Below are 18,203 nucleotides of genomic sequence, written 5' to 3'. Positions count from 1 at the left end.
CAGCGGTTTTCGGTATCTCCAAAGAGTTGGGCAACCATCACTATAATCAATTTTAGAACATTTGCGCCGTCCCCCAAAGAAACCCCACACCCTTAACCTATCCCCCCTCGGTCACCCATTCTCTCTGACCCCTGACGACCACTAATTACTTTCCCGTCTCTATGGATTTGCCTCTTCTGGACATTTCATGTAAGTGGAGTCTGTAATACGTGACCTTCTGTGTCTGGCCTCTTTCACTTAGCGGGATGGTTTCAAGGGTCGTCGCTTTGTGGCAGGGGGCAGCATGGCACTCCTTTGAGTTGGCGGGGAATACAGCGTTGTGCGGGTATACCGCATTTTCTTTCTTCACCCATCCATCGAGGAACACTTGAGTAACGGCATGGCTTTCCTTAAAGTATCTCACTCAGCCACTGCAGCCGAATGACGGGGGGGGGGGGGGGGGGTTGGCAATCTAGCATTCCCATCTTGTAGATGTGGAAACTGAGGCTCATAGGGCTCAAATCGCATGCTCAGGTTCACATGCTCTGTAAGCGAGGCCCCGGTGGGTCTGAGACCCTGGCCCGTGAACCAGTGACACGTCTTGCTGGGGTCTCCACTGAGACTCTTCTGTGACCTGCCAGCCAGGTGACAGAGCTGGCAAAAGAGGGAAGAAAATGGAAAATCCACTTCCTCCCTCTGCTGAATCAGTTGGCCATAATTTCACCGCGCTACTGAGTAATGACCCAGGCGATGCCCTTCACCGAGGGCTAAGCACTTTACTGTATTTACCTCTGGATGCTATGACAACACGTGGGATCTGCATTCCTCACTCCTCTCCGTCCCCATTATAAGCACGAGGAACTCAGGGCTTGGAGAGTCCAAGCTCGTGGCCGCCACATGGGTGGTTCTTAAATGGTTTTGTGCCTCAGCGTTACATAAAGGGCGTGGCCCAGGAATCTGCATTTTTAACGAGGGCCCCAGCTGTTTCTGATGCAGGTCACCTGGGGACCACACACGAAGCCTTGCACCGTCCCCAAATGTCGGGGGCAGGATGCGGACATGACTGTGCTCCCACGAGACCCCTTCAGGCACTTGCCCAAATCCTTTCAGGAAAGGTGTGCGGGCTGGGGCCCAAGACTGCGCTGGGGACTGAGACACTGGCTTCTCACATCCTCACTGTCCCTGGGCCCCTGTGGGAACAGACTCCACATTCGGGTGCAGGGAGAGAGACCCTTCCCAAAAGCCCACCTCTGTGGCTGCAAACAGGTACAGACAGTGAAGAAAACTGGGCTCTGGTACACCTACTATGACTGACTGTCCCCTCGGCTGCCTGGCCCTCAGGCAGGTCCCCACCTCCAGTGTGCTGGTAGGTGGCAGGGCAGCCATCTGGGGGACCACGAGCTGACCGGCAGGGCAGGACACGGGCTGGGATCCTGCCACCCGCTCCGTCTTAGCACCTCGCCACCTCCCACCGCCCTCTCTCCCTCCCTCCTCCCCTTCCCTCCAGGACGGCTGCGTGTTCAAGCAAGACCCCGGCTGAGCGCCTGGAAGGCAGGATGATAAATACACGTCGGGGTTCGGAATCGGCGCAGTCAATAATTTGGGGCTTACTTGGGAGAGGACGCAGCAGGCACCTACCATTAGGGCAGCTGGCGGCGGAGGGCGCGGGCGGGCGCGGAGGTGGGGGTAGGAGGTGGGCCCAGGGCCTCCCGCTCCCCGTGTTGACTCAGCAGAGCTCAGGGCCTGCTCCAGCTGACCGGGCGCCCTTCCCAGATGTCCACTCTGGGCTGTCTCTTAGACCTCTCCTGGGGCTGGCTGCGGAGAGCGGAGATGGGAACCAGATCCGGCTCTCCTGCCTCATGAAGAGGAAGGATGTGAGTGTGAGGGAAAGGCAGGAGGTCCTTTACGCTGGGGAGGCTTCCTCTGTGCCTGAGACTCCAGGGGGTGGGTGCGTGGGGAAGGGACGTGGCCTGGAGGCCTCTCAGTCCCACTGGGTGTGGAGGCAGGTGCAAATCCTGGGCAGGGTTCAGCGTTTTGACCCGGCAGAGGGGCCTGCCGGGAGAAAGCCCGAAAGAGAGCCCCCTCTCTCTTCCCTACGTCACGCTGGATGGGAGCCAAGCTGGAGGGCTCGAAGCAGAACTGAAAAGCTCTCTGCAATTGGTTAGCTCAGGGCTCTCATTTTCCCAGGACAGGAAGCTCAGAGAGGTCAAGGTCATGCAGCAAGGACAACGCTGGCTGGGCCCAGAAGAGGTCCTGAGACTCAGAGCAGGGTGAGGGGAGGGCTGGTCCCCGGGCCATTTATGTCAGGGTCTCCTGCATTCTTCTACAGAGGTGCAGGCTCCTGGGACCTACTGGGCTGATTTTTATGTACTCTCAAATTTGGGAGCCTCTGCTGCAGAGGTTGGGGTGGGGTTGGAGATATGGTTCAAATCTTGTTTTCGGCCTCAGGCCACGACTTGCCTGGGGAATCGCTGGTCCCCATCTGTGAAATGGGTACCTGAGACTTCACATGAAGTGCTCACAGCACGCTGGCGCATGGAGGGTGCTCAGCCTCGGGCCGGTCTCTGGGCCAGCTCGGGGCCAACCAGCTGCCTGTCCTGGCGGCCTCTAGGTGGGGGTTGGCAGAGGGCAGGCTCCCTGCACCAGCTGGCACGTGTGCACTGGGGGGAGTGTGCAGAGGGAAGAAGCTGTGTGCAGCTTGTGATGAGGGGGACGCTGGGGCTCATCCCCTGGGGCCAGGCTATGCCCCACAGAAGGAGGGAGTAAGACAGGAAGGGCCAAAGAGGCCATGCCTCCTGGATTTTGTCAAGCCTGGGCCCCAAGCCCAGACACCAAATGTCACAGGGTGAAGAGAGGGCCTGTGGATTTCCGGGGAGAGGGAGGCTGGTGCAGACAGCAACGAATCGAGCACTGCGGTGGGTCCCCGTGGGCTTGCGGGTCAACAGGAAGGGAGCGTGCGTGTTGGGAAGGGTCCCGGGAGCCGGGGCATCCAGAAGGAGGCATCCCTCCCTGGGGACCTCAGTCAGGCCAGGGCACGATTCAAGGGCACAAGGGAGACAGTCCTTGATGGGCTCAGATCCTGCAGTGTGCACTTGAGGGCTGATGAACCAGGACCTCCCCCCCGCCACCCCGCAGAGATGAGTGGTGAGCCTGGCGGTTGGCTTACAGCAAAGGCCCCCTTCCCTCTGTCTCTGCCCACAAAGCACAGTAGAATGGGGCACGTTTTCATGCCACTCATGCTGAGTGTTTATTTCCTGTTCAGGGAGGGGCAGCCAGAAGACTTACTGCTTCGGACTGACTTCTTCTTGACATTCAGAAGCCGAGAGCAGAGTTTTCTGGAGACGCTTATCTATATATGAGCAGCAACACGGGACCGAAGTCTCTTTTGGGAGGACTCTGCAAGGGCAGGGCAGCCCTGTCTGTAGGGGATCAGGGGTGGGGCCGAGAGTCCGGACGCAGAACGAACCAGAACCGTGTTCTCCTACCGGGCCACACGTTTGAATCACCTGGGGGAGCATTTCTAGACCCTAATGCCCAGGCCACACCCCCGGCCCCAATTAAATCAGGCTGGGGTGGAGGAGGGCCGTATTTTAACCTCCCAGATGATTCCAATACACAGGAGAGTTTGAGAAACGCTGTCTCCACCCCAAGCTGCAAGTTAGGCTCGCCTGGGGCGTTCCGAAAGCAAACAGGGGCAGGCTGCGTCCTGGGCGCAAGGAATCAGAAACTCTGGGGGTGGGGGCTCCAGGGTTGGTGGCTTTGAAGAGGCCGCCAGGGTGGAGAGTCACAAATCGCGTCAACGTGGCGGTGGCATTCCTCCACCACCCAGTAGCACGGGTGCACACGTATCAGTATTCTCTTGGTGAGTTCTGGTAGTGTGACCTTGGACCAGCTGCTCGGCAGCTGTGCTGAAAGATGTGGCTCATTAACCCCGCGTCCCAGAGACTCCAGTGGCCTATCAGCCTCGAGGGCGCGTGGCCAGGGCACCAGGGACGCCCCACAGGTGGCCTCCTGTCTTTCCACTCAGGGTACATGTGGGTCCTCGGGCGGTAGGGACAATCCTGGTAAAGGGAGCGTGAGTAATCTGGGGGAGGCTGTCAGTGCGACCTTGGGTAAGTAGCTTCTCTTCCCTGGCTTCAGTGTGTCCTTTGCTAAAAAAAAAAAAAAAAAAAATGAAGAAGAAGAAGAAAGAAACGAAAGAAAGAAAATCTGCCTTTATCCTTCCTTGAAGGCAAAATGTGTAGGTGAAGGCTTTGGGCGCTCTGAAAGTCAGGTGTCACGAGTTTTAAAGATGATTTGTCGGGGCACCCGGGTGGCTCGGTCGGTTAAGTGTCATAACTAACTCTTGATTTCGGCTCAGGTCGTGATCTCACAGTTTGAATTTGAGCCCTGCATCCGGCTCTGTGCTGATGGTGGGAACCTGCTGGGGATTCTCTCTCTCCCTCTCTCTCTGTCCCTCCCCCATTTGTGTCGTGTGTGTGTGTGTGTGTGTGTGTGTGTGTGTCTCAAAAATAAATGAATAAACTTAAAACAATTCATATTAAACAAAAAAAGATGATTTATGTAGCCCCAACTGAATGTTTGAAGGCAGAACCACACCGGTGAAAGGGGGAAATTGAGGTTTGGGGGCTAGATTGTGTGGAGCCAGGGTGCAAGGTCAGAATCCTCACGTGCAGCCCCAATATCCTGGAAAATCCCCCAGGGGCCACCAAGTATGGTGCGCAGAGCTTTGCGGATAACGAATCAACTCAAACGGGCAGAGCCTGAAAACAGCAAGACATCATTTGAAACAGTGTTCTGAGTTTTGTTTAAACTGTTCCCTTCTCCTTTCTCTCCCCCTAGCCCTCCCAACTCCTCGGAAGCCTCCGGTAGGAGCTCACAGCTCCTGGCGGGGGCGGGGGGTGGGGCACCACAATTTAGCCTTGGGAGGACTTCATCTCTGCACTCTAGCCCCAGAATTTATTTTGACTTCAGAAAAAGTCAGGGGTCACCCTGCTGGCGCTCTGAGCAAGTTCCAAACTCAGTGTGCATTGAGAAGTGTCTGGTGTGGTGGGCAGGGGTGGGGGACCGGGGTCTGCTCCTGTTAGAAGCCCCCCCCCACTGAGGGATGGAGAGGCAGGGGTGAAGCAGGATGAAGGCACCTATGTTCCAAATCCCAGGACCTGCCCTGTGCCCTCCCTGCTGACTTCTGCTCCAACAGCAGGATGGTGAGGAAGGGGAGAAGTGACACATTAGGAACCCGCAGACTGGGGCGCCTGGGTGGCTCAGTGGGTTAAGTGTCTGACTTTGGCTCAGGACATGATCTCACGGTTTGTGGGTTCAAGCCCCGCGTGGGGCTCTGTGCTGACAGCTCGGAGCCTGGAGCCTGCTTCCGATTCTGTGTCTCCCTCTCTCTCTGCCCCTCCCCCACTCATTCCCTCTGTCTCTCTCTGTCTCTCTCTCTAATAAATAAACATTAAAATTTTTTAAAAAAGAAAAGGAACTCGCAGACCGATGGAAGCCCCACTTGTCCCGGGATCACCAGACCCCTTCCTGTCCCTTCGTCAGGCCCTCTCTGGAGGGACGGTGGAGCCCTCCTGGGCAGATGTTGCAAAGCTGCAGGAAACCACGGCCCCGCCCCCAAGCTGCTGCTGTGCTCTGATGCCACCAGAAAGCCTCTCCCGTCAGCTATTCTTAGTCTGGAGAACACACCTCCGCCTGTTAGAAGTTTCTAGACTTCGGGCTCTTTATAAATAACTTAGAAACTTGTAGTGTGCCACCGGCTTAAGCACTTGCTTCTTTTATGCAGGATGTTCAGAGAATCTGGAAGCCGGGGCACCTGCTCCGTCCCCGGCGAACCTTGTAAATACTGTTCCTCTACCCGGAAGGCTGGCTTCCACTTCCATGCGGCCCTCCTGGAACCAGACCTCATCAGTACCAGCAGCTACCCAGGGAGTGGGTCGTGTACGGTGCTGGGCGCTAAGTAAGCGCTGAGGGATGTCGGAGGCAGTTCTGGTCGGGCGGAGGACCCGGGTTCAAATCCAGACCCGCCCCTCACAGGTCAGGTGATCTCGAGAAGCCACTTTGCTGCTCTTTGCCTCCGTGTCTGCATCTGTGAAACCAGGACACGGGCTGTTGTGCAGGCGACAGGAACCAAAACACGGCACACACACACGGCGCACTTGGGGTGGCACAGGGGAGCTCTCTGAGGGCCCGTGTTGCTCCTGGGGTGAACGAGAAAGTGCTTTCAGAGGAGGGACTGTTCTCTCTGTTCACCCACAGGAAACAGAGACCCCGGCCTGCAGGTTAAACAACTTGCCCACACTTGCTCAATTAGTATCAGAAGTCGAATTTGAACCTGGGTCTCTGCCGCCAGAAGCACACAATTATGAAGTGCTGTTGCCCCCTAGGGATCAGAACCAAGTCTAGTGTGTGGGGGTGGGGTGGGGGGACTCCCCATCTCTCTGAACCTGAGGGAGCCATCCCTCTCCACCGTCTGTTTCTTTTCCCTTGAGACCTTGGGCAACTCAGTGCCCCTCGCTGAGCCTCAGTTTCTCCATCTATAGAATGGGTTTATAATAATAGCATCCACTCTGCAGAGGAGCATGAGGACTTTGAAAGGGGGGGCGCCCTCTTCGGCGTCCTGGATAGAGCAGACACCCCCCACCCCCGCCCTCCCGCAAGACCAACTGACCTCCAAGATGCGCCAAGGTTGGAACGTTCCCGTCTTCCTCCACACGTCCCTAGAGCCCTGGGCACCGATCCCGGGCGACTCGCATCGGTCGATTGCGTGCGTAAATATCTCCCTCGATGGACACGAAGCTTCTGCCGTTGTCCTCGCCAGGGAGCAGGCGCCCAGGAGGATCGGAGCAAGGCTGCTTCCCCAGCTGCCTCCCCTCACCACCCCCCTCCCTCCCCGGGGCATTACGTACTAGCTCACTTTGCGTGGTGAAACACCATCTGGAGACTTTAGGCGTTTCCCACATTTTTCCATGTTTGTGATGGAGCACCGCGCGGGTAGAATTCACGGCAAAGGCCAGTGCCTCTTGCTGGCGGCAGGAGGGAGTCAGGCATGGAGCAGGGTGACAGGACCCAAGGGGAGGGGAGCAGCCCCTTCCCCAGCCCCCTCCAGGCTGGCCGGCTCACTGAGCCCTTGCTCTGCACATTCGAGGCTTACCAGTCCCGTGCTACCACCAGACGATGGAAGAGGGGGGCTCAGCAGGGACGAAGGCTGCTCACGAGGTGTGGGCCACGAAACAGTGTGGCCAGCTGCTGTTTCACTTATCAGACTTATCAGGTGAGTTCCCCTCACCTCTCGAGCTTTGCTTCTCTTGGAGGCTCGTTCTCCAAAGACCGGTTGTCAGTTCTCCTTTCTGGAAAATCCTTCTCTGCTGTCCCTGACTCCCACCACGCTCTTCCTTCTCTGGAAATCTACAGGAGTAAGAGCCAGGAGGAGCCTGGGGTGCGCCATCATCAGGGCCCCAGGGTGCAGCATCAGCAGGGTGCGAGGAAAGTTCTCAGCAGGAGTCGTGACCCTGGCAGGTGCGAAGAATTCAGTGCAGGAGGAAGCCGTGCAGACGGCACAGTTCGGCAGCTCTGAAGAAAAAACGGGGGCTGGAGAATCAAGGTGGGGGGGGGTCAATTAGGGTATCTGCCATCGGACCCAGGGAATCTAGGCTTTGAGACCACAGCCCCACATGGAGAGTGAAGGGGACCCGGAATCTCCCATTGGCATAGTGACTACAATTAAGATTCGGCTGAGGTCCCTGGAAAAATCAATTCCTTCCTCCTGGCCAAAGAGCAGTTTGCAGACTTCTGTACTTCCCGGGAGCATCAGCTTGCTTGGGATTGCACGGCGCTTTTCTTAGGACTTTACTCCCCAGACGGGTTGTACTATTTAGTACGGAGATGAAAAACTAAAGCAAAGGCATAGTTCTTGGTCTTTATTTTCATCCTATCTTATAATGGAAAGCAACCTACGTATATTTTGTATTTTCAGCGCTTAACACATGGAAGAGAATTTGGCATCCTCAAACAGGAAGGCTTTGTGGTTCCCATTTTAAAGGTACCGAGTCGTCGGTATGGCCAGATCTTCTTTCCTAAATGTGGCGAAATACACATGGACACAAAACTGACCTTTTTAACCACTTTTAAGCGCACGTTTCGGTGGCGTGAAGCACGTTCACATTGTATCGGGCAGATTTTTAATTTGAAAGTTGTAAGTTTGCAGAGAGGATGTTACTGTTGAAGAGAACGGAGATTTGCCACATTCAAAAGTTCAACTTAGTGGATGTATAAGAATTCATGAGGGCCATCTGGGTGGCTATGTCAGTTGAGCATCTGACTCTTGGTTCCAGCTCAGGTCATGATCTCGGGGTCGTGGGATTGAGCCCTGCTTGGGATTCTCTCTCTCTCTCCCTCTGCCCCTCTCCCCGACTTGTGCTCTATTTCTCTCTCTAAAATTAAAAAAAAAATTTTTTTAATTCATGAAGTACTTGGAAGGTTTTGAAAAGTGCTTAAGAAGAAATCAAATACATTAAATTCATGAGTGCACTTAAAGTATTTAAGGGGAATTAAATTTTTTTTAAAAGAAGTGATTGTAAAATGCAGTCAATTTTATAAACAAAATGGATTCGTAAATTCAACACAAAATCTTAGGGAAGAACTGTGTTTTGAATTTGTGTTTGTAAGAAATAGAATATTAATTGGAAAAAAACAGCACAGAGGTCCCGAATCCCCTTTCACAAAAGGCTTTCAAGACAGCAAGCTGACAAAGAGTGCTTCCCAGCCTTCAAACCATTTGTGCGTAAGAGCTCACTGTTCAGCAGTTCCCAAACTTGAGTGTGCATCACAAGCCCTTGGGGGGCGGCTTGTTCACAAACAAATCTTGGGCTCCAGCCCCAGAGTTCCTGATCCAGTGGGTCTGGTGCCCAAGAGCCCGTGTTTCGTTTCTTTTTTCTCTTCTCTTCTCTTTTTTTTCAAGATTTTATTTTTAAGCAATCTCTACACCCAGCGTGGGGCTCAAACTCACAACCCTGAGATCAAGAGTTGCACACTCTTCTGAATGAGCCAGCCAGGCACCCCAGAGCCTGTATTTGTAACAAGTTCCCAGGAGATGCTGATGTAGCTGGTCCAGGGACCAGACTTTGAAACCCAGGGTGCTAGGTCCACACAACGTACCCAGAGAGGCCAGGTGGTGGTTTTGTTTTGTTTTGTTTTGTTTTGAAGTAAGCTCGAAGTCCATCACGGGGCTTGAACTCATGATCGTGAGATCAAGTCGTGTGCTCTACGGACTGAGCCAGCCAGGCACCCCCCATTTACTATGAACGATCAAGGGCTGGCTATGAGGGCAATACTTACGTACTGCCCACAAGTGGCCACGCCCGAAGCCCCTGGTCTCAGGGTCTTTCTCCAGGAAGGTGAGGGAGGTGACGGTGCCTAGTGACCGAAGACAGTGAGGCCACCTTATCTGCGCTGTTCCCCCAGCCTCGGCTTGCGGGGACGTGGGATTCCTTCCTGTCCGCGGAATGCCTAGCGAACGCAAAGGCAGAGCAGAGATGCTGGCCTGGTGGGAAGCACCAGCCCCAGGGCAGGACGGGGGGCCGAGCAGACCAGCCGCACACAGGGGCGGCTGAGGAGCCAGGGACACGGGGCGTGAGCGGCCACCTGGCCGAGGGCCTGCCGCGGAGAACCCCGGGAGACGTAACCACCAGCTCATCGTCCGAGGAAAGAGTCCCTTTGAAGGTCGCCTGGTGACTTTTCAAATGTGGGCTGTCAGATTAGGGACTCCTGCTCTTGGGGTGCGGCCGCCGTCCCGATGAGGAGGTGGACATTCCCACGCCTGCTTCAGTTCCCTTAGAAGAGAGCCCTGGAGTTTTCTTCCCTGGCTGTTCTTGTGGGAGAATGTTCTGCCACCTCCCCCATGGCTCGCGCCATACTTTGTTCAGCTAGTTCTTGGATCGAAACGCAGAGGGATTACGTGAGTTGGGCTTCTCTAAGACTGACATGAGGAGACAGATGGCTCTCCCCAGCTGGGGCTCCTCAGGCCCCTGTCTCCCTGGTATCTACAGGGAACTTCTCCTCAGGGATTCTGCACATTTGGTTGGAAAGTGAACAGGGAGACATTCAAGACTGTGTAGCCACAGTAGGAGGAAACATATTAAGCTGCCTTCTCTTTGTACCAATGAGCACTTATTTATATAATAAGAATGATGCGTTATTTCGGTTATTTAGGACCTGTTAAGGCTCTAAGTAAAGAATACTTGCTTGGTGTAAACATCACAGACAGATATTATCTCTCGTATTAAGAAGCTGGAGATGAGCATTTCCAGGGTTGGTACAGAAGCTGAGCAAAGTTGGGGCCCCGGGCTGGCATTTCTGCAGTCCTTTGGGCTCTGCCCTCATGGCTGTAACGTGGCTGCAGCAGCTCCAGACATCACATCCTCTCAAAATATAGGTATTCGGATCAGGATGGGAGGAGAGGCAGAAAGGAAAGGCTTCTCCTCTCATCAGGGAGCAAAATCTTACCAATATCTCTGTGCAGATGCATTGTGTGTCAGGCTGAGTCCCACACCCTCTCCCAGACCAATCGCTGGCAAACTGGGTTAACCATACTTGGCTTTCACCGCTTGTAGGCAGTTCATATCTAACTGGGGGAGCTAGGTACACTGCTGCCAGAACAAAGTTTGGGTTCTTTTTGTAAGAATGAAGAACTAGCTATCGAACAGCAACCAAGATGGAGTAAGCTGTCCCTGGGGTCCTGCTAGATCCCTGGCTTCATGTGACGTACTTTTCACCAACCGCCAACTATCTCCTGAGTGCCTCGTACCCCGTTGGCATTGTGCTAAGCACATGAAGATAATCTGGGGACAGAAGGGACCAGAGGCGGTCCCACTGACTACGCATGCATTATTGCAGGTGTCGACAAAGCATGGCTGACCCCCGGTTTTGCAAATAAAGTTTTACTGGAACACGGCCACGCCCGTTTGTTTAGGTCTCTGGCTGTTTCCCTCGTACCACAGCAGAGCTGAGCAGTTGCAAAAGAGACCATCACGCCTGCAAAGCCTGTATTATTTACTATCCGGCCCTTCCTTTACAGAAGACATTTGTCAATCTGGGCCTTGCCGTGCTACCCGTCATTATTGACAATTCGGAGGACTGCCTGCCCTCTGGGAAGATGACACGCGCAAAAGGAGAACACAATAGACATGACCCATCACTCGAGTCTATGTGTCTGGAAAGGTGTGGGGGCAACTCATGGAATGGATGGCTTCTTCCTTTTTCCTTCTCAAAGGATTTTTTCAGGGTGGCTCCATGGGTTGAGCGTCCGACTTTGGCTCAGGTCATGATCTCACGGTTCGCGGGTTCGAGCCCCGCGTCGGGTTCTGTGCTGACAGCCCAGGTGTGTTCCAAATCCACGCAAACAGACGCAGCAATGAGCGGCCAAAGCCTCGCAGTAGGGCCTCCTGAACCCCATGTGTCACTGGGGCACCAAGGGGTGGCAGTGTCTTCATCTAAAATGAAATGAGGAGGGGCGCCTGGGTGGCGCAGTCGGTTAAGCGTCCGACTTCAGCCAGGTCACGATCTTGCGGTGCGTGAGTTCGAGCCCCGCGTCAGGCTCTGGGCTGATGGCTCAGAGCCTGGAGCCTGTTTCCGATTCTGTGTCTCCCTCTCTCTCTGCCCCTCCCCCGTTCATGCTCTGTCTCTCTCTGTCCCAAAAATAAATAAACGTTGAAAAAAAAAATTTAAAATGAAATGAGGATACGGGGTCCCCAGGTGGCTCAGTCGGTGAAGCGTCTGACTGCGACTCAGGTCATGATCTCACTGTTCCCGGGTTCGAGCCACCTGTCGGGCTCTGTGCTGACAGCTGGGAGCCTGGAGCCTGCTTCGGATTCTGCGTCTCCCTCTCTCTCTGCCCCTCCTCTGCTCGCACTCTCTCTCCTTCAAAAATAAGTAAGAATATTAAGAAGAATTTTTTTAATGAAATGAGGACAGAGAGATGGCACACCCAGGCAAGCGGGTGGCCCCGCAGAGGCATCCGGAAGCAGATCGCGGGGAGAAGTTACGGTCAGGAGGTGGAGTGGGGCCCGACGAAGTCCTCCCGGCCTTCGATCTCTGAGGCTCCGCCAGAGAAATGACAGAAGGAGTTAAAAACAAGCTGGGAACAGATCTGGTTTTCTTCTGAGTCACCCAGGGAGGGAAAATGGAAAATTCCCAGTCTCCCTCTCTCTCCTTCCCAAATGGGAACACGGGTTCCCGGGAGGGGACGGCGTAGCCTGGGGTGTGAGACCAGCTGGCAGGACACCGGGGCCATCTTGTGTGGTGGCTCGCTCCTTTCTGGCTCTCTGGGTGCTCCCTGCTCAGCAGAGTCTTCCCTTGCCAGGTCGCGGGGTGCCAGGAGCCTAATGAGATGCTAAGGTTAGTGCTGCTGATGGTTTTGGGCCGCTGCCCAATGGGGGTGACTCATGCCGAATGTACCTTGCCTGGACAGTGACGTAGCAGAGTCCATCACGGCCAAAGGAAACTACAAAGCCGGTGCCCCAGATCTCCTGGCCTGCCCTCACCACGGAACCATCTGTTTGTCTCTGTTACCACGTGCACAACACGGCTAGGAGACCTCTGCCTCCCTGCTCTGTGGCTTACCTGGGGATGGCGGCTCCACATGTCACAACCTGAGCCCCTGAGACCCGGAATCAGCCCTTCTGTTGTGCAGGGGTACGTCCACCCCCAGCCCCCAGAGGAGGCTGAAACCAGGCTGGATGGTAAACAACGCCCCGACAGTTTCAGTGGAAAACTACGAGCAAAGGAAGGTGGAAGGCCTGACACACGTAGAGGGAATCTTAGCCGACGATAAATAACACACCCATAGACATAGAGCATGAGTTACCATCCTGAGAAACCAAGAGATCAACAGGTGGTCCTCCGAACGCCTCTGGATGGCAGCTTCTAATCCCCGCCTGGAAAGGCAAAACGGTGATGTGCACAAGAATAAGTCATGCTTTGGCACAGGTCATAAGGCATGCCCTGAGTCTACCCCTGGGACTTCAACTAACTCACCCGAACTACACTCTCTGACATTTTGTCACAATTTCACAGACACCTGTAGGCACTCTTATACAAGAGGTTGCCTTGTTCTACTCTATCCTGGCACAGAATCAAGGCTCCGAGGAGCGTGAGCTTGGACAGCATGGGATGTTTGTGCTTTGGGGGCAGAGTGTCTGTTGTGGGAAGGTAAAGGGACTTCAGTTAACGTTCTAGAAGCATTTGCCTGCCACAGTGTCAGCCGCTGTGGATACAGATGGGAATAAGTGTGAATGCTGCCATTGGGAGCTCACGGTTTTACATCCCACTGAGGTCTCGCCCCGCCCCTGCTGCCCCAGCAGAAGGGAAGTCGGCTTCACGGCCCAGTGGCATGAAACATGCCAGCCAGACTGGGGTGAATGAGCCCCTGCTTCTCAGAGCCACGTGTGGTCTGAACAGCCAAGGCAGCACACAACTCGGGCCACTGGGAGTCTAAATCACCCCCACACTGAACCAGGTTATTCCGCGCGTGAGAGGAGAGTCCCATTTGGTTCTAAACCTCTGCTGACTGTGTCTTCCACATCATGAGGTCCAGGCCCTAAAGGCAGATGAACAGACTGGCGGAAATGGAGGAGAGCGGCGGCCCTGTGCCCAGCCGCCCACGCCAAGCACTAACGGAGAAGCCGGTTGCACGCGTGCAAAACTGGAGGTTTCGGGAACAGTATCCGCTTAGACCAAGGGACTTGGGTGAGCCCCAGCCCGTGGTATCTCCAGTCCTGACAAGACTCTGGGCTGGACCTCTCCAGATGAATGCTTTCAAGTCTGCATTTGTGGAAGAACATCTCTGTCATCCAGGGCTCAGAAAAACAACCCCCTCCCACCCAGCCTGGGAGGGGAGAAGTGGAGGGTGTTGGGTTAAGTAAGCATTTGAAGACAGGGGCTCGTGGAAGATGTAACTGGAAACGGCTGTTGGTGGAGCCCTACCCACGGCCAAGCATCCTGCGTGGGCCAAGAAGGGTAGATGCTTAAGGCCCAGGAGGGGTAAGAGGCAAGAATGCGAACGTTTCGATGCATCAGCACATCACTGGCTCGTTCACATGATGGGCAGGCTCAGAAGAAGAGAGGCCATTAGGTTCTCTGTGTTTGCAAGTGGAATTGCTGAGAACCAGACCCAGAAATAAAGCACAGCCCCCAGACCGACCTTGGATGGATTATTTTCTTATACCTCAGCCCAAATCATTGTTCTTAGAGCCAGTGCAGTCAATGGAATTAGGGTCTTCTTAGGCTGAGTTTGGATGGGTTATTTTCTTAAAAAAAAAAATTTTTTTTAACGTTTATGTATTTTTGAGAGAGAGAGAGAGAGAGAGAGAGAGAGAGAAAGACAGAGCATGAGCAAGGAAGGGGCAGAGACAGGGACAAACAGAATCCGAAGCAGGCTCCAGGCTCTGAGCTGTCAGCACAGAGCCCGACACGGGGTTCGAACTCACAAACCTTGAGATCATGACCTGAGCTGAAATCAAGAGTCCGATGCTTAACTGAGCCATCCAGGCACCACACTCCCAATGCCCTAACTTAAAATAAAACTCTCTATTTGTTTTTAAGAGAGAGAGAGAGAGAGAGAGAGAGAAAGAGAGAGTGAGCAGGGGAGGGGCAGAGAGAGAGAGAGGGAGACACAGAATCCGAAGCAGACTCCAGGCTCCGAGCTGTCACCACAGAGCCCGACGCGGGGCTCGAACTCACAAACTGTGCGATCGATCATGACCTGAGCGGAAGCTGGACGCTTAACTGACTGAGCCACCCAGGTGCCCCTAGATGGGTTATTTTCTTATACCTGGGCCCAAATCATTGTTCTTAGAGCCAATGCAGTCAATGGAATGAGGGTCTTCAGGGTACCTAATTAAGGAAGAAAGTCGCAAGGTCACGTATGGGCCTTTATGAGAGAACTCTGCTACCTTGAGTTCTGCAGAGCTTCTGGGCAGACAGTGCTAATTGTGGGGGCTCCCGCTAAGCCTTGAGTGGAAAATGTAAGCAACCCATCCCTTTGTGGGCAGAAGGGGGGGACCACACATCTCTGCTAAATTAGCAAACGCTTTAAAAAACAAAACAAAACCCTATTTCTGCTGAATTTTATGCCCCTCGTCAAGGAACATCTCGGAGCCGAAGCTTACCTGAAACCACAGGTCTCTTGTTGTCAGGACGCCACAGGCTCACCTCGGGCAAACAGACTTCCTGGTGAGTGATTTTCAACAGCTTCTCTTGAATAACTTCTACCCACGGGGCCAGGTGCTCCCCAGGGTGCTCCAGAGAAATCGCAAGTGGTGTAAGATTCTGTGGGAACACTGGTTGGTCCTCAACACCCAGTCTCATGACACTGAGGATGCAACTTTCTTACGTATGCACGGCACTGTGGTTGGGGAGGAAAGCATCCTTGTTCTTAGGAGAGAGGCACCAAAGAATTTAGGGAGAAGTCTCAGGTTGTCTGAGACACTTTTCACATGGGTCAGGGGCGAAAACGTATAGAGAGAAGGGAAATAAAGAAAATATAGTAAATGTTGAACCTTGGTGCAGGGTATGTGGGTTTCTATTACCCTTTTCAACTTTTTAAAAAAGTTTATTTATTTTTTAGTAATCTCTATACCCAACATGGGGCTCGAACTCACCACCCCAATATCAAGAGTTGCATGCTTCTGACGAAGCCAGCCAGGTGCCCTGACCCTCTTTCAACTTTTTGATGTTGCTTCTGCTTAGACTTCCGTTTAAAGAAAATAGTCAAGCGGATTGTACAGTAGGGTCAGTAACCTACAGCCTGTGGGCCTTCCCCAGCCCATGCCTGTTTTTGTCAATAAAGTTTTATTGGCACAAAGCCACACTCACTCATTGACCTATTGCCTATGGCTGTTTTCCTGCTACAAGGGCAGGCCTGCGTAATCCTGTGGCCTGAAATTTCAGCCAAAAATACTTTTACTCTCTGGCCCTTTCCAGGAGAAGTCGGTGACCCCTGCTTGAGGAGAAATCATATTTTAGGTTACGGTTACACAAGATGAGTTAAGTTCCAGAGATAAATTACACTTCCATAAAGCCAGAGGGGAAAAAAGCAACTGCCTATAAAAAGTCTTTGCAGGTTTTGGGGCGCCTGGGTGGCTCAGTCAGTTAGGCGTCCGACTTTGGCTCAGGTCATGATCTCGTGGTCTGTGGGTTCGAGCCCCACGTCAGGCTCTGACAGCTCAGAGCCTGGAGCCTGCTTTGGATTCTGTGTCTCCCTCTCTCTCTCTGCCCCTCCCCTGCTCATGCTCTGTCTTTTTCTCTCTCTTTCAGAAATAAGTGAACATTTAAAAACATTTAAAAAAGTCTTTGCAGGTTTTGAATAAGATTTCCCCAAACTTCAAGAGGACAAATTTCCCAGACAATGAGGGATAAATAACGCTTTCTCATCCTCCGTCACAGTGAATGTGAGGGAAATAAGAGACCGCTGAAGCTGGCGGGGAGGTTGCCACGGCAGTTAGCAAGGGAGAAATTTAACAAGGTTTTGAATGCCAAATAGTAAGGGATGATGTTATTAGCAAGTTTCCCTGCAGGACAAGAAAACCCTCAGAGGAAGCAATTTGGGGGCAACAGAAACACCTCCACAGTCAAGTCCAAAGGCTCAGGCTTGAGTACCTGATCTGAGCCACCCGCCAGACGAAGGCACCTATACCCTCCACGGGCCTCATTATTTCTCTTTGTAAAATGTCAGGAACAATGGTCTAGCAGAGGCCTTTAGCTTTCAAATTTCCTAATCTCCTGGGAGTAGTTTCATACAAAGGTAGCCATTACCCAGAAAGTCTTACAACTGCACTTTCTTTCATCTCATTTTTTTTTTTTAAGTAGGCTCTACGCCCAAGGTAGCGCTTGAACTCACAGCCCTGGGATCCAGAGTCTGATGTACCGCTGACTGAGCCAGCCACGCGCCCCGTTTCCATCCCATTTTTAGAAGAGGCAAGTCAGGGCAAAGACCGGGTAACAGGGATCCCAAGAGTTCCTTAGAATATACGGGTTAGCAGTTACAGGTGACAGAAATGGCACTTCTCCGGGCACAGCTCCTGGCACAAAGGTGGGTGCCATGAAGACAGTCAAGACATCAGGGGCCGACCAGCTAGAAGACGGAGACAGCGGCTCTTCCCAGTGCCACCTCCCAGAGAGGGACGACAGTGGGGCGACACTGTCCCCGAAGGGCAAATGGTCGTTGGGGAGGATGAAAAGCCGTTACTCTCCGGATGTATAAAGCACAGGTGCCCATATGGTGCATAAGCAGACTTAACATCGCATTCAGGGCTCATGGCAGGTCTCTTCCCAAGAGTCCAAAAGTGGAAACAACCCAAAGGTCCATTAATAGCTGAATGGATAAACAAAATGTGGCGTGTCCACACAACGGAGTATCATTCGGCCTTAGGAGGACTGGAACACTGATTCATGCTACGGAGTGGACGGCCTGTGAAAACGCTAAGTGAAAGGAGCCAGTCGCCAAAGATCACGTACTGCCTGATCCCATCCTTAGGAACTGTTTGGAACAGGCCAATCCATAGAGCAGGAAGTAGATGGGGCGCTTGGGGGAGGGAGGAATGGGGAGTGGTCGCTTAATGGGGTACAGGGCTTTACTTTGAGGTGGCGAGAGTGTTTTCATCTACACAGAGGTGGCGGTCGCACAACTTTGTGAAGGTACTAACTGCCACTGAGCTGTGCATTTTTAAATGATTCACTTCAGGGGCGCCCGCGTGGCTCAGTTGGTTATGCATCCCATTTCAGCTCAGGTCGTGATCTGTTTGTGAGTTCGAGCCCCGCGTCGGACTCTGTGCTGACAGCTCAGAGCCTGGAGCCTGCTTCGGGTTCTGCGTCTCCCTCTCTCTCTCTGCCCCTCCCCCACTCGGACTCTCTCTCCTTCTCAAAAATAAACATTAAAAAAAATAAAATGGTTCACTTTATGTCATGTGAATTTCACCTAAAAAAAGAGACAGCAAAACAATTTCATGGGGGAGGTGACGAGGAAAAACTCGTCTGAGGTTCGTGGGATGGGTGGGGAGGCAATACTGGAAAAAAGGCTGAGCAGAGCCGGGGAAGGGGGTACAGGGAGGGATGTAGGAGAGCCTGTGGGCCAAGTCCTCTGCATGGGAACAGCAGGTGGGGTTCAGGGCAGGCCGCCCCCAAAGACGCCACTGTGGCTTATTGATCATTTTGAACTAAAGTGCAGC

The sequence above is a fragment of the Lynx canadensis genome, chromosome D3 (genome assembly GCF_007474595.2).
Source record: "Lynx canadensis isolate LIC74 chromosome D3, mLynCan4.pri.v2, whole genome shotgun sequence".
Taxonomy (NCBI): domain Eukaryota; kingdom Metazoa; phylum Chordata; class Mammalia; order Carnivora; family Felidae; genus Lynx; species Lynx canadensis.
Note: the sequence above shows the minus strand (reverse complement) of the source record.